The 10,972-nt window shown below is 40.7% G+C and overlaps 1 pseudogene; it reads left to right on the top strand.

The window, feature by feature from the left end:
- The first annotated feature begins 5,511 nt into the window (after positions 1-5,511).
- LOC122892342 overlaps positions 5,512-10,972 on the top strand; it is a 41,953-nt pseudogene continuing 36,492 nt past the window's right edge.

Raw genomic sequence — 10,972 nt, 5'->3', positions numbered from 1 at the left:
ATCGTCCCGCAAGAGGGCATCTGAGTACCCCATGTTATAAATGAAACAAAGTTCAGAGAAGTAAAGGGACTTGCTCAAGGCCACACAGCTCCTAGGTACCCCAAACAGCAGTCCTCACATTCACTCATATTTTACACCACAGCCCATCGAAGCTGTGTCCGTCACTCATCTAGGAAGATCCTCAAAGATCCTACCTCATGTTGGCAAAGATCTGCAACTTCTTCCTAAAGGACCTGTTTTATTGATACTACGCATTTCACAGTCACACGTGTCACATAAAATGTTTGATAGTGTCGTTCATCAGGCTGCTGCTGACAAACCCCACATGCAGACGGGTCCTGCTTTGCCTAGACCCAACGCCCACTGTGCAGCTACAAGTCACGATGGCCGGGACTAGGATCCCTGGACTGACAATGCCTGTCCATAGTCAGCTTTTGCTCCCTGACTTGGTGACTCCGGGCCAATCATGTCACCTCTGAGCCTCGGTTTCCTCAAAGCAAGGGGCCACAGCTCTGTTTGGGACCGCCTATCTGGGTTGTTTGGAGCATCAAAGAAGAGAAAGTGCTTTTGCAAAACAGTCATTCGCATGTGAGACATCCTTTCGGCCCCAGAGCCTTCATTCTTCCATAGCGCTCTAAATTGGCCAGGTCTGAGCTTTTCCAGATGCTGGTGGGGAGGGGCGCGTGTGTTAGAGGCTCCATAAATACTTGTAGGAATGATTTTGTTTGTTTGTTTGGAGGGAGAGGGCAGCAACTGGAGGAAGTATTGCCCAGACTTCTTTAAGGTCTGCTCACACTGGAAAAGTCTAAATGAGCCCTGAACATGCACGTGCGTGCACACAGCCCCAACCACACACACATTTGCATGCACACACATGCTTATACTGAGGCTCACACACACACCCTTATACACCCTCACACTCACATACCCACATGTGTACATGCATCGCCTCACACTATGCACAATCACACATACCACAATAATAATTACGCTACTGAGAGCTCTTTCCTTTTCTTTCATATAAATACTATTCTAATTCCTTCTACCTCATTTTCCTTGAAGGAAATTTTCAACGACTTGACCGTATCCTGTGAATTTATAGTAGAGGTGTAGATTTTATTTTATACTATTTAACATATTTTCTAAATCATAGCTCCAGGCACCCAACTGCACGTACGTGTGCACGTACATACACAGTCACACACACTTCAGCCCCTCCATCATTCATAAACACATTAGGCGTAATTTACTGCTGTTTTTCTTGGGAGCAGCTTTCCATACCGAAGCTGTTCTCAGCGCCCTCTGGTGACCATAGAGAGTCTAAGCCCTGGTCCATAGAGTGACTTCAGCTTCTAAGAACTCTAAACATCCTTTCCTCTGAAACTTTCCTCCAAACCTTGAACCAATTTAGTACCAGGACTGAGGCAGATGAGAGAACTGGGCAAAGAACCAAAGGCACAAAAGCGTCTCAGACTGTCTGGAGCAGAAAAGAGTGGAGTTTTCTTTGTTTTCCCAAATGCACGCTAGAGCATGTTTTGCAATCCTTTTAGGCTGGGCCTGGGTCTGTGCTCTGAGCACAGTGTGAGGGTGGGGTGGAGGGCAGGGACTTTGTTTTCTATTTAAGCTGATGGGAAATTTCATGAGCCTGACTAGATCTTTAAGTGACTTAATAGGCATTCAAGTGTGCTTGCTTTTCTTTGGGAGAACACTTCAGAACAGAGCCTGGGAGTCAATCATCCCAAAGAAACAGGCGGTGAAGAGGGCATGGGCCATACAAAATTAGGGAGCAGTGCTGGAACCACCTTGAAAGCCACCTGATCCAGCATTTCTGCAAGTGTGTTCTGACGACTACTAGTTCTACATGTTTCTTCAAGAAAGTGGGGAAGAAAAAAAAAAAAAAAAAAAAAGAAAGTGGGGAAGGGGGGGGGTTTCTTGGGCAAAAATAGGGTGAGAAATGCTCGCTTTCACCACTCTTGGAGATTGGCATCACCAATGAGCATATTTAAGATTCTGAGAAGTCCTGCAGTAGGGAAACTGGTTTAAGGTTTGTTGAACCCAGTTTCCCTGATATAGCTGACCCTTTTACATATAAACTTAAAATTCTTTTGAAATTTTTGGAGAACACCCAATATAATTCAGCCTCTGTATTCAATAATGTGGAAACTGAGGCTCAGAGAGGGAGGGTCACTGGTACACGGTTATCCAGCTAATTAATGAAAGAGCCAGAGCCAGGACTCAGGGCTCCCAGTGCTTAGAATTAGGCTCTACCCACTCTCCCTTACGGCTTCTGAAGCATTACTCTTCCCAGAGAAGTATGAGTGAGTCCTTAGGAGGCGAGTTTGTTGGGTAGGACTTATTATGTCTAAGTACCAGAGATGGCATTTACACCTTATGGTGTCATTTTCAGAGTTTCGCATAAGCCTCCAGGGCCAACTTTTGGATTTTTTTCCTTTAGTTCTCTCGAGGCTTCTCAAAAGCAAACTGCCCACCCATTCCCCAAAGAAACTCACCTCAAACTTTCTCCTCCACCTGTTTTCTGTCTCTCAGTGGAAGGCAACATTATTTACATGGCTACTATAATCAGTTGAGGTTTTCTGGTTTCAGCAATAGAAACTAGCTAATTGAAGTTAAAAAGAAATAATTTTTATGAATGCCTTTGGGTAGCATACAAATTTAAGGAGGAAGAAACTAAAGAAGGAAGTTTTTAAAAAGACACAAACCAAGCAGGATCTAGGATCAAGCCCAAACTTCCAAATTCCCAAGACACAAAGACTGGCCTGGCTTAGGTTATGTAATCACCCTGTTAACCACAGAAGGCCAGAATCTGTGGATAACAGTTCCGTGAAAGTTATACTCAGCGAGGCAGGCAGGAGCAGTGTTCTCAAAGGAAAACTGGGGAGCTGTAAACTGAAAAAGTAAGGGGATGACGAGAAGGCAAAACAGCACCAAAGCATCTTCCCTCTGTTTCATACCACAGCCATTCAGTTCCCGAGTCCCGTTAATTATTCCTCAGGAGTATCACTTGCATCTGTTCCCTCTTCATCGTTGGGCGTCCAGCTCTATTGTTCAGATCCTTGTTTCAGGCACAGCCATTGCTCACACCAGCCCCCAACTCAATTCTTTTTCTTACTTTTTTGTTGTTGTTGTTCCAACAATTCATCCTTGGTCCAGATGATGAAGGGATTTTTTTCTAAAATGCACACATTGCAATGCAAACCTGAACTTTGAAGTAGATTTCTACCTCTGTACCTCAACTCCTTCTGCTCTCCCACACCCACTCCGCGTAACATCCCTCCTGAACATTCTTCCTGGCTCTTTCCTGTCTGGCTAGCCCAGAGTTAGTGGAGCCTTTCATTTCTCCAGGAAACCTTGCGGATCCTGTCTATTAGATTTTCAAAGTCAGGGAATGTATAGAATCTATTAATTCCAACATTTATTTTTAAAATTTTCAAACATACAGTAGTATCTAATTCATTTTTGCATGCTTGATGCCTAGAGGTACAAATTCATCTCTGATGATTGGTGAATGACTAATTTACAAGTATGCAAATGAATCATCTTTCCAATCACCTAGCTTATTTGACACCCTCTTGCTGCAGTTTTACTTATTTCGATCAGTGTTACTTGATCTTCTGTGGGAGGAGGAGGAGACTATACTCTTCTAGAAACTCTGAGTGGGTTTTTGTTTTTTGTTTTTTGATAACTATGTGCATTCTCCGCCCCACCCCACATTCTGATATGTTTGCTCCCATCCCACTGAAACTTACCATTTGTGCTGGTTGTTCCCCAGTGAACTGTCCAGACTGCTCTGCCCACTATATGGACTGTATCACCTGTGCTCCCTTGGGTCTGCCCATGTGGGGAACTAGCCCAGAAATCTGGAGGAAAGTCAGCGCTTCCTCTATAAGGACAGCAGTGTGGCAGTGGCTACCTTCCTTTACTGAAGGTCAGAGTTCATGTCCTCCAGCTGCCATTCCCATCCCCTTATCTCTTTAGAGAGTAGGAGTAGCCTTCCATTATTGCTAAACCTTGGGCAGTCCCCATCTTTTGATTCCTTAACGCTATCTCACTTTTCTAAATAGTCCCTCTACTTCACCTTCTTCAAATTACTCCTTTGGGTTGTGTTGTCTGCTTCTTACCAGGGGCCCCGGAACTGACACACTCCCTCACTGAGCCATCCTAGTAGATCTCTGAGGAATATGTGAACGGGGAGGGAAGGGAAAGATGACGAAAACTCCAATTTGAGATTAAGACTGTGATTCCTGCTAAATCTTCCCAGGGGAGGGAAAAATTCACATATGTGAATTTTAGGGCATTTCTGGGGAGCAGGATTGAGTAAAGGTACCATCAACTGGACCTGGAAGGTCATTATTTTCCATGCAAAGGCTTCTTTTCTCTCTGTTGAGAAAAAAAGAATATTAAAGTTTTACTGCCAGTTATACTATTGAGCTTCCCAAAGGGGCAAGATCTACTCTGAATGGATAAATGTTTGATGACTTGAATACATAACTTTAAAATATATAACCTATCCTGGGGAACAAGATAAAGCAATAGAACCTTCCAAAATCCAGAGCCACCTGTAATGGACAACTCTTACTTCATCTTTCACTCCAACTATGTGATTATAATTTAGAACTTTCTTGTTATATGATCTTGCCTCTCTCTCATAATAGTGATTTTCTAGGGGTGAGCACTGACATAAAGCCAATCGGAGTCTTTCCTGAAATTTTTCCAACTGGAACTGGAGAAAGAGATTCAGTTCCTCTGTAACTGTAAAGTTGGAACATGTGAGAAACTAGAATGAGTAGACGTATTTTCAGTTGTATGGCCCAGCTGGTATAATAAAATGGATTTGACCCATTTTCTAGAAGTGTAAGTGGAATCTAGCTTAATTTAGCAATCGAGCAGCCATTTATTGGGAACTTTATATACGCCCAGAAGAAGACACAGCTCACAGCTGCCAACAATCCAATTAGGAAGAGAAGTTTAAGATATATGAAAGAAGATAAAAGATATGGTATATAATTAAATGCTAATTAATGTGAGTCAGATAGTAAGTGCTACAAAAATTCTAAAAAGGAAAAAAAAAATCACTTCGAACTGGATTGGAAGTGCTGAGGAATGCCAGTCAGTTTTTGGAGAATACACAGATTTGATGAGCTCAATGTGAGGGAAAAGGGTCTTCCTCTTGAGGGAAGCAAACACTATGAACCTATGCCTATGAACAGGCAGGAAAAGAATGGTATATGAGTGTAAGGAAAGGGCTTTGGGAATGTGGAACATAAGAGAGTTTAGGACAGATTCCTATTGTTTTGAGAGCAAATTCGGGAAAAAGCTCTGATACTTGATTTGCTTTTGGACATGGGTTGGCCATCTGGGCTCTAGGAGAGATGATACAGATTGGAATCCCCAGAAAGGAACCAGAACTATATCCCAGATCAGCTTTGCCCTGGTCTGAAAGGAGGCCAGATGAAGTGAAGAGCTCTTTTTTCTCTAAACTGGTACATCAAGATGGTGGTGATTCAGCCAGATGTGGGGTCAGGCTCTTGGTCCTCAGCACCAGAGGGCGGACCTGAGAGGCCTGGCAGACAGGTGAGTGCAATCATGGGTCTGTACAAACTATGCAATGAAGCTTTGTCTCACATTTGAGCAAAGCAAGAACTGTCACTGGGGAAATGGCTCTCCAATTTGAAGAGTATTAATCACCTAATTAACCAGAACACCTGCTCATAAAATTCATCCCACCCAGGGAACCAAATTAAACAAAGCATGAGGATGTGCCACACGGACTTGGCGGTGGCATCTGCATTCTTGGCTGGCTTCCTTGGGCACTGGGGCTCAAAAAACTCTCCAGCCAGCTGTTGGGCTTGACAGAAACTTTAGAATGCCACCCTTGTTTAGCAAGCAGTGATTAGTGCAAAATCAGAGAAACTCCTCTTGCAACTTAACCTGACATCATGGATGCCCCCAATATGCTGGGCCTGTTCAGAGTATTTTACATATATTAACTCTCTAATCTTAATAACAACCAAATGAAGTCCCCTCTTGTGGCAGAGGCTAGCCTGATGCTCACAGATCCAGTTTCTTCTTTTTGGGAATACAAAAAGACTATATTTACCGGCCTCCCTCCCAGCCTTCCCAGAACTTAGGGTGGGGTCATATGCTTCATTCTGACCAATAAAGTTTGTGTAGAAGTGATGCACACCACGTCCAGACTTGATCTGTGAAACCTCATATGTAACCAGGCAGGTCTTCTCTCTGCCTGTTCGCTACACAAACAGAGGGGATCCAGTGAAGAATCACAGTGTCCTGCCCGAGAGGATGGTGGAGCCACAAAAAGGAAGACACTGGAATCCTTGAATCACTACATAGAAGGCAATTACCATACAGTCTGTAATAGGAGAATAACTTAACACCCCCGCTAAGATTTGGAGTTGTTCATTATTATTAATATAGGCTGATATACCAATGAAATCTTTTTTTTAATGTTATGTTAGTTACCAAACAGTACTTCATTAGTTTTTGATGTAGCATTCCATGATTCATTGTTTGCATATAACACCCAGTGCTCATTACAATACATGCCCTCCTTAATACCCATCACCAGGTTAACCCATCCCCACACCACTCCCCTCTGAAACCCTCAGTTTGTTTCCCAGAGTCAAGAGTCTCTTATGGTTCATTTCCCCATCTGATTTCCCCTCCTTCATTTTCCCCTTCTTCTCCTAATGTCCTCCATGCTATTGCTTATGTTCCACAAGTAAGTGAAACATATGCTAATTGACTTTTTCTGCTTGACTTATTTCACTCAGCATAATCTCCTCCAGTCCCATCCTTGTTGATGCAAAAGTTGGGTATTCATCCTTTCTGATCACTGAGTAATATTCCATTGCATATATGGACCACATCTTCTTTATCCATTCTTCTGTTGAATGCACTCAGCTCCTTCCACAGTTTGGCTATTGTGGACATTTCTGCTATGAACATTGGGGTGCCCCTTATTTTCACTCTATCTGTATCTTTGAGGTAAACACCCAGTAGTACAATTGATGAGTCATAAGTTAGCTTTATTTTTAACTTCCTAAGGAAACTCCATACTGTTTTCCAAAGTGGCTATACCAACTGGCATTCCCAACAACAGTGTAAGAGGCTTTCTCCACATCCTCTCCAACATTTGTTGTTTCCAGACTTGTTAATTTTTGCTATTCTAACTGGTGTAAGGTGGTATTTCAAAGTGGTTTCTCAAAGTGGTTTTGATTTTAATTTCCCTGATGGCTAATGATGTTGAGCATTTTTTTAATGTGTCTGTTAGCCATTCATATATCTTCTTTGGAAAAGTGTCTGTTCATGTTTTCTGCCCATTTTTTGGCTTGGTTATTTGTTTTTTGGGGGGTGTCGAGTTTGAGAAGTTCTTTATAGATCTTGGATACAGGCCTTTATCTGTAATGTCATTTGCAATATCTTCTCCCATTCTGTGGGTTGCCTTTTTGTTTTGTTAACTGTTTTCTTTGCTGTGAAGAAGATTTTTCTCTTGATAAAGTCCCCAAAGTTCATTTTTGCTCTGTGAAAGCAAGGGATAACAATGCAATTTTGAAATTATGTCTTCCCCAAATCACACAGGATGAATCTTAGGAAAAACCATTATCTATGTGGTATGATTTCAGAAACAACAGGAAATTTCTCCCTTCCCAAAATAATACCTCCTCCTATTGGTTAATTAATGAAATGTTTTTAAATAGTAACCCTAATTGTCTGACTTATTTATTTCTTATTTATTGATTCAACATATATTTACTGTGTACTTTTGGGTAAAGGTCACATCATATATGTTCTAATGAAGACATGGTAAATCATAATTGTTACTCTTATAGAGTCTTATTTGGGAAATAGATGTAAAACAATCAATTAATTGTAAAAAATCAATTAATAATAATATATAATTAGAAATTATAAAGTGTTGAGAAGGGAATCAACAAGGTCATATGATAAAGACTAACTGAGGCTGGAAATGTCTCAAAAATGGCCATGGAAGGAGATGCAAAAGACCTGAAGAATATGAGATATATATATATATATACACACACATATATATATATCATATGTATGATATATAGCTATGATATAATATATATGTGTATACACACACACACACACACATATATATATATATATATAAAATATGCATGATATATAGCTATGATATAATAAGGTATGGGATAGGTCACTATTCCAAGAGACAAACATCCAAAGGCCCTATGCTGTGAGTTCACTAGTTGAGGAACATAAAAAAGGGCACTGTATGGATCCTAGAATATGAGGGACACTTTTTCTGGGAAGGCCAGAATTATTTCTTCTTCATGTTGTACTGATCCTGGGCTATGTGAAGTACTACTTATTATTTGTATGTATGAAGAGAAACCTAAATTTTTGTACTAATCTGACTGGACACAGAATCAGTTGCAATTCCAGGGATATTTGTAGATAAAGGGGCTAGTAAATGAACATTAATTAAGGGATTTGAGTTAAAGGTATCTTGCATAAGTAGCAACATATTTTTTTCCCATAGCTTTTAAGTTTTTAATGTGGCTAGGGGATAAGGGATGGAGTTGATGAAGACCACTGGAGTAGGAGATTAAGGATCTTCTAATCCACTCTTGGAGCCACCAGCTCATTGAGGGATTATCTAGTCTTGGGTAAAAAGTGTGCTTTTCTGTAAAATATTTTATTTCCCAACTTTAGCTAATGGCATCACCATCTACCCAGTTGGCCAAGAAAAAAACCTAAACATCATCTTTAACTTTCCCCTTTTATTCCTTTTAATTTACTCCATCCATCAGCTCACCCAGACCTCTTGACTCCTCAGCTTTAAATGTTGTGATTTCATACCCCAAATGTTCCATCTCCTTGGATTTGTTCTGCCCATAATGGCCTCTCACCCAGGCTCTTACCTAGCTTCCCTGCTCAACTCCTCCAGTCACATTTCAGAGCCTTAGAAGTATTTCCATTACTTACAGTGTAGTCTAAACTATGTACATGGTAAAGAAAGGTCTTTGTCTCTGCCTTTATCTCTTGCTTCACTTTTTCACAAATCCTTCTTCCCACTTTAGGCTGAGCCATAGAGAATTAGAATTTCCTGAAAGTGTTGAGTTGTCTACCATCTGTCAAGTTATCCCATTCTCTTCACACTTTCTGCAATGCCATTGCCCACCTCCTCTGGTGAAATTGTCCTGGTCCTTTGCCATGCAGCTAAAGCATTTCCACCTCTGTGAAGTATTTTATGCTTCCCTCCTATATTAGAGACTTCTTCATTTGATTTGTGGCTGTAAACTTCTATTCTGCACTCCTACACTGATGTAATTATCTACTTATGAATATTCCGCTTGCCCAACTAGATTGTGGGTCTCTTGACAGATGGAATGTAATTGATTGACCTTCTTGAGAGAGCGGTCTATCCTCACTGTGTCTAACTCCTCTATTCTTTCTTCAATCTACCACCCCTTTCAGAATTTCTCCCCAAAGCTGAAACTGTTATTTCCAATGACTCCCCCATTTTCTAGTTAAGTAAAAAGTCTTAGAGTCATCCTTCATTTCTACCTTCTTTTCATACACAACTAAATAATCAGCAAATCACATTTGTTTTTTTCTTCAAGTCCAGAACTCAATCCTTTTGTTTCATGTCTACCATTACAACAAATGATGGTCACTTCTGGCCTGGATTCTGGCAATCATCTCCTAACTCCTTGCCTCCATTACTCCCTACCTTCTATAGCCAACCTTTAACTCAGCAGCCCCACATTGTTAAAATATACATCAGATCATGTAATTCTTGTGATCTAAAACTTCCTATGGAGACTTCTGCTTCTATCTATGATGGAATAACTGAAACTAGATTTACCTTTCCACCTTAAGCCTATAGAAAATAGGACACAATATATAAAAAAGATTATTTTCAAACATCGGAAGATAGGAAGTATATGACCCCTCCCTAAAATGAGAAACAAGTGAGGTGAACTGTACAATTACACCTTGTTTCCTATAGATAATTTCCAGATTGCAGTATAGGGATGAGAACTCAGCATTCTAAGTTGAAGTTGAAGAGACAGAGACTGGAAAGACAACTTTGTGTAGAGTTGTAACACTACAACTAGAGTTGTAACGAAGAGGTGGGAGCTGAACAGAAGAGAAATCTAGGATCTACTGAGAGATTTCCTTGAGTCTTTGGTGAAGTATTTATTAGAGAAAAATACATGAGGCTGAGGAGAGAACTCTCTGACAGGAATAGGCTAAATTATTCTCACAGTTCACATAAGACTAGGAATAGATAGTGTTTCCACCAGCCACACTGATAGACCCTCATAATATAATGCATTGAGTAGAAACCTCAGAGTAATATTACCTCTGCAGTGGAGCTGAAGACATTTGGGGCCAAATGTCTCCAACTGATTCTATGTAACTTAACTGTGAGAAGAACGAAGTCCATGCTTTTTATTATTTATTTATTTATTATTGTTTTTTATTAAGTTATATTAGTTACCATATAGGACTAGTTAGTTTTTGATGTAGTGTTCCAAGATTAATTGTTTACATATAACACCCAGTGCTCCATGCAATTCATGCCCTCCTTAATACCCATCATGGGCCAACACATCCCCCTACCCACTCCCCTCTAAAACCCTCAGTTTGTTTCTCAGAGTCCACAGTCTCTCATGGCTCATCTCCCCCTCTGATTCCACCCTCCTTCATTTTTCCGTCCTTCTCCTAATGTCCTCCATGCTATTGCTTATGTTCCACAAGTAAGTGAAACATATGCTAATTGACTTTTTCTGCTTGACTTATTTCACTCAGCATAATCTCCTCCAGTCCCACCCATGTTGATACAAAAGTTGGGTACTCATCCTTTCTAATGGCTGAGTAATATTCCATTGCATAATATAGACCACATCTTCTTTATCCATTTATCTGTTGAAGGGCA

Source organism: Neovison vison, chromosome 1 (genome assembly GCF_020171115.1).
Source record: "Neovison vison isolate M4711 chromosome 1, ASM_NN_V1, whole genome shotgun sequence".
Taxonomy (NCBI): domain Eukaryota; kingdom Metazoa; phylum Chordata; class Mammalia; order Carnivora; family Mustelidae; genus Neogale; species Neogale vison.
This window is presented reverse-complemented; position numbering and strand designations above follow the sequence as displayed.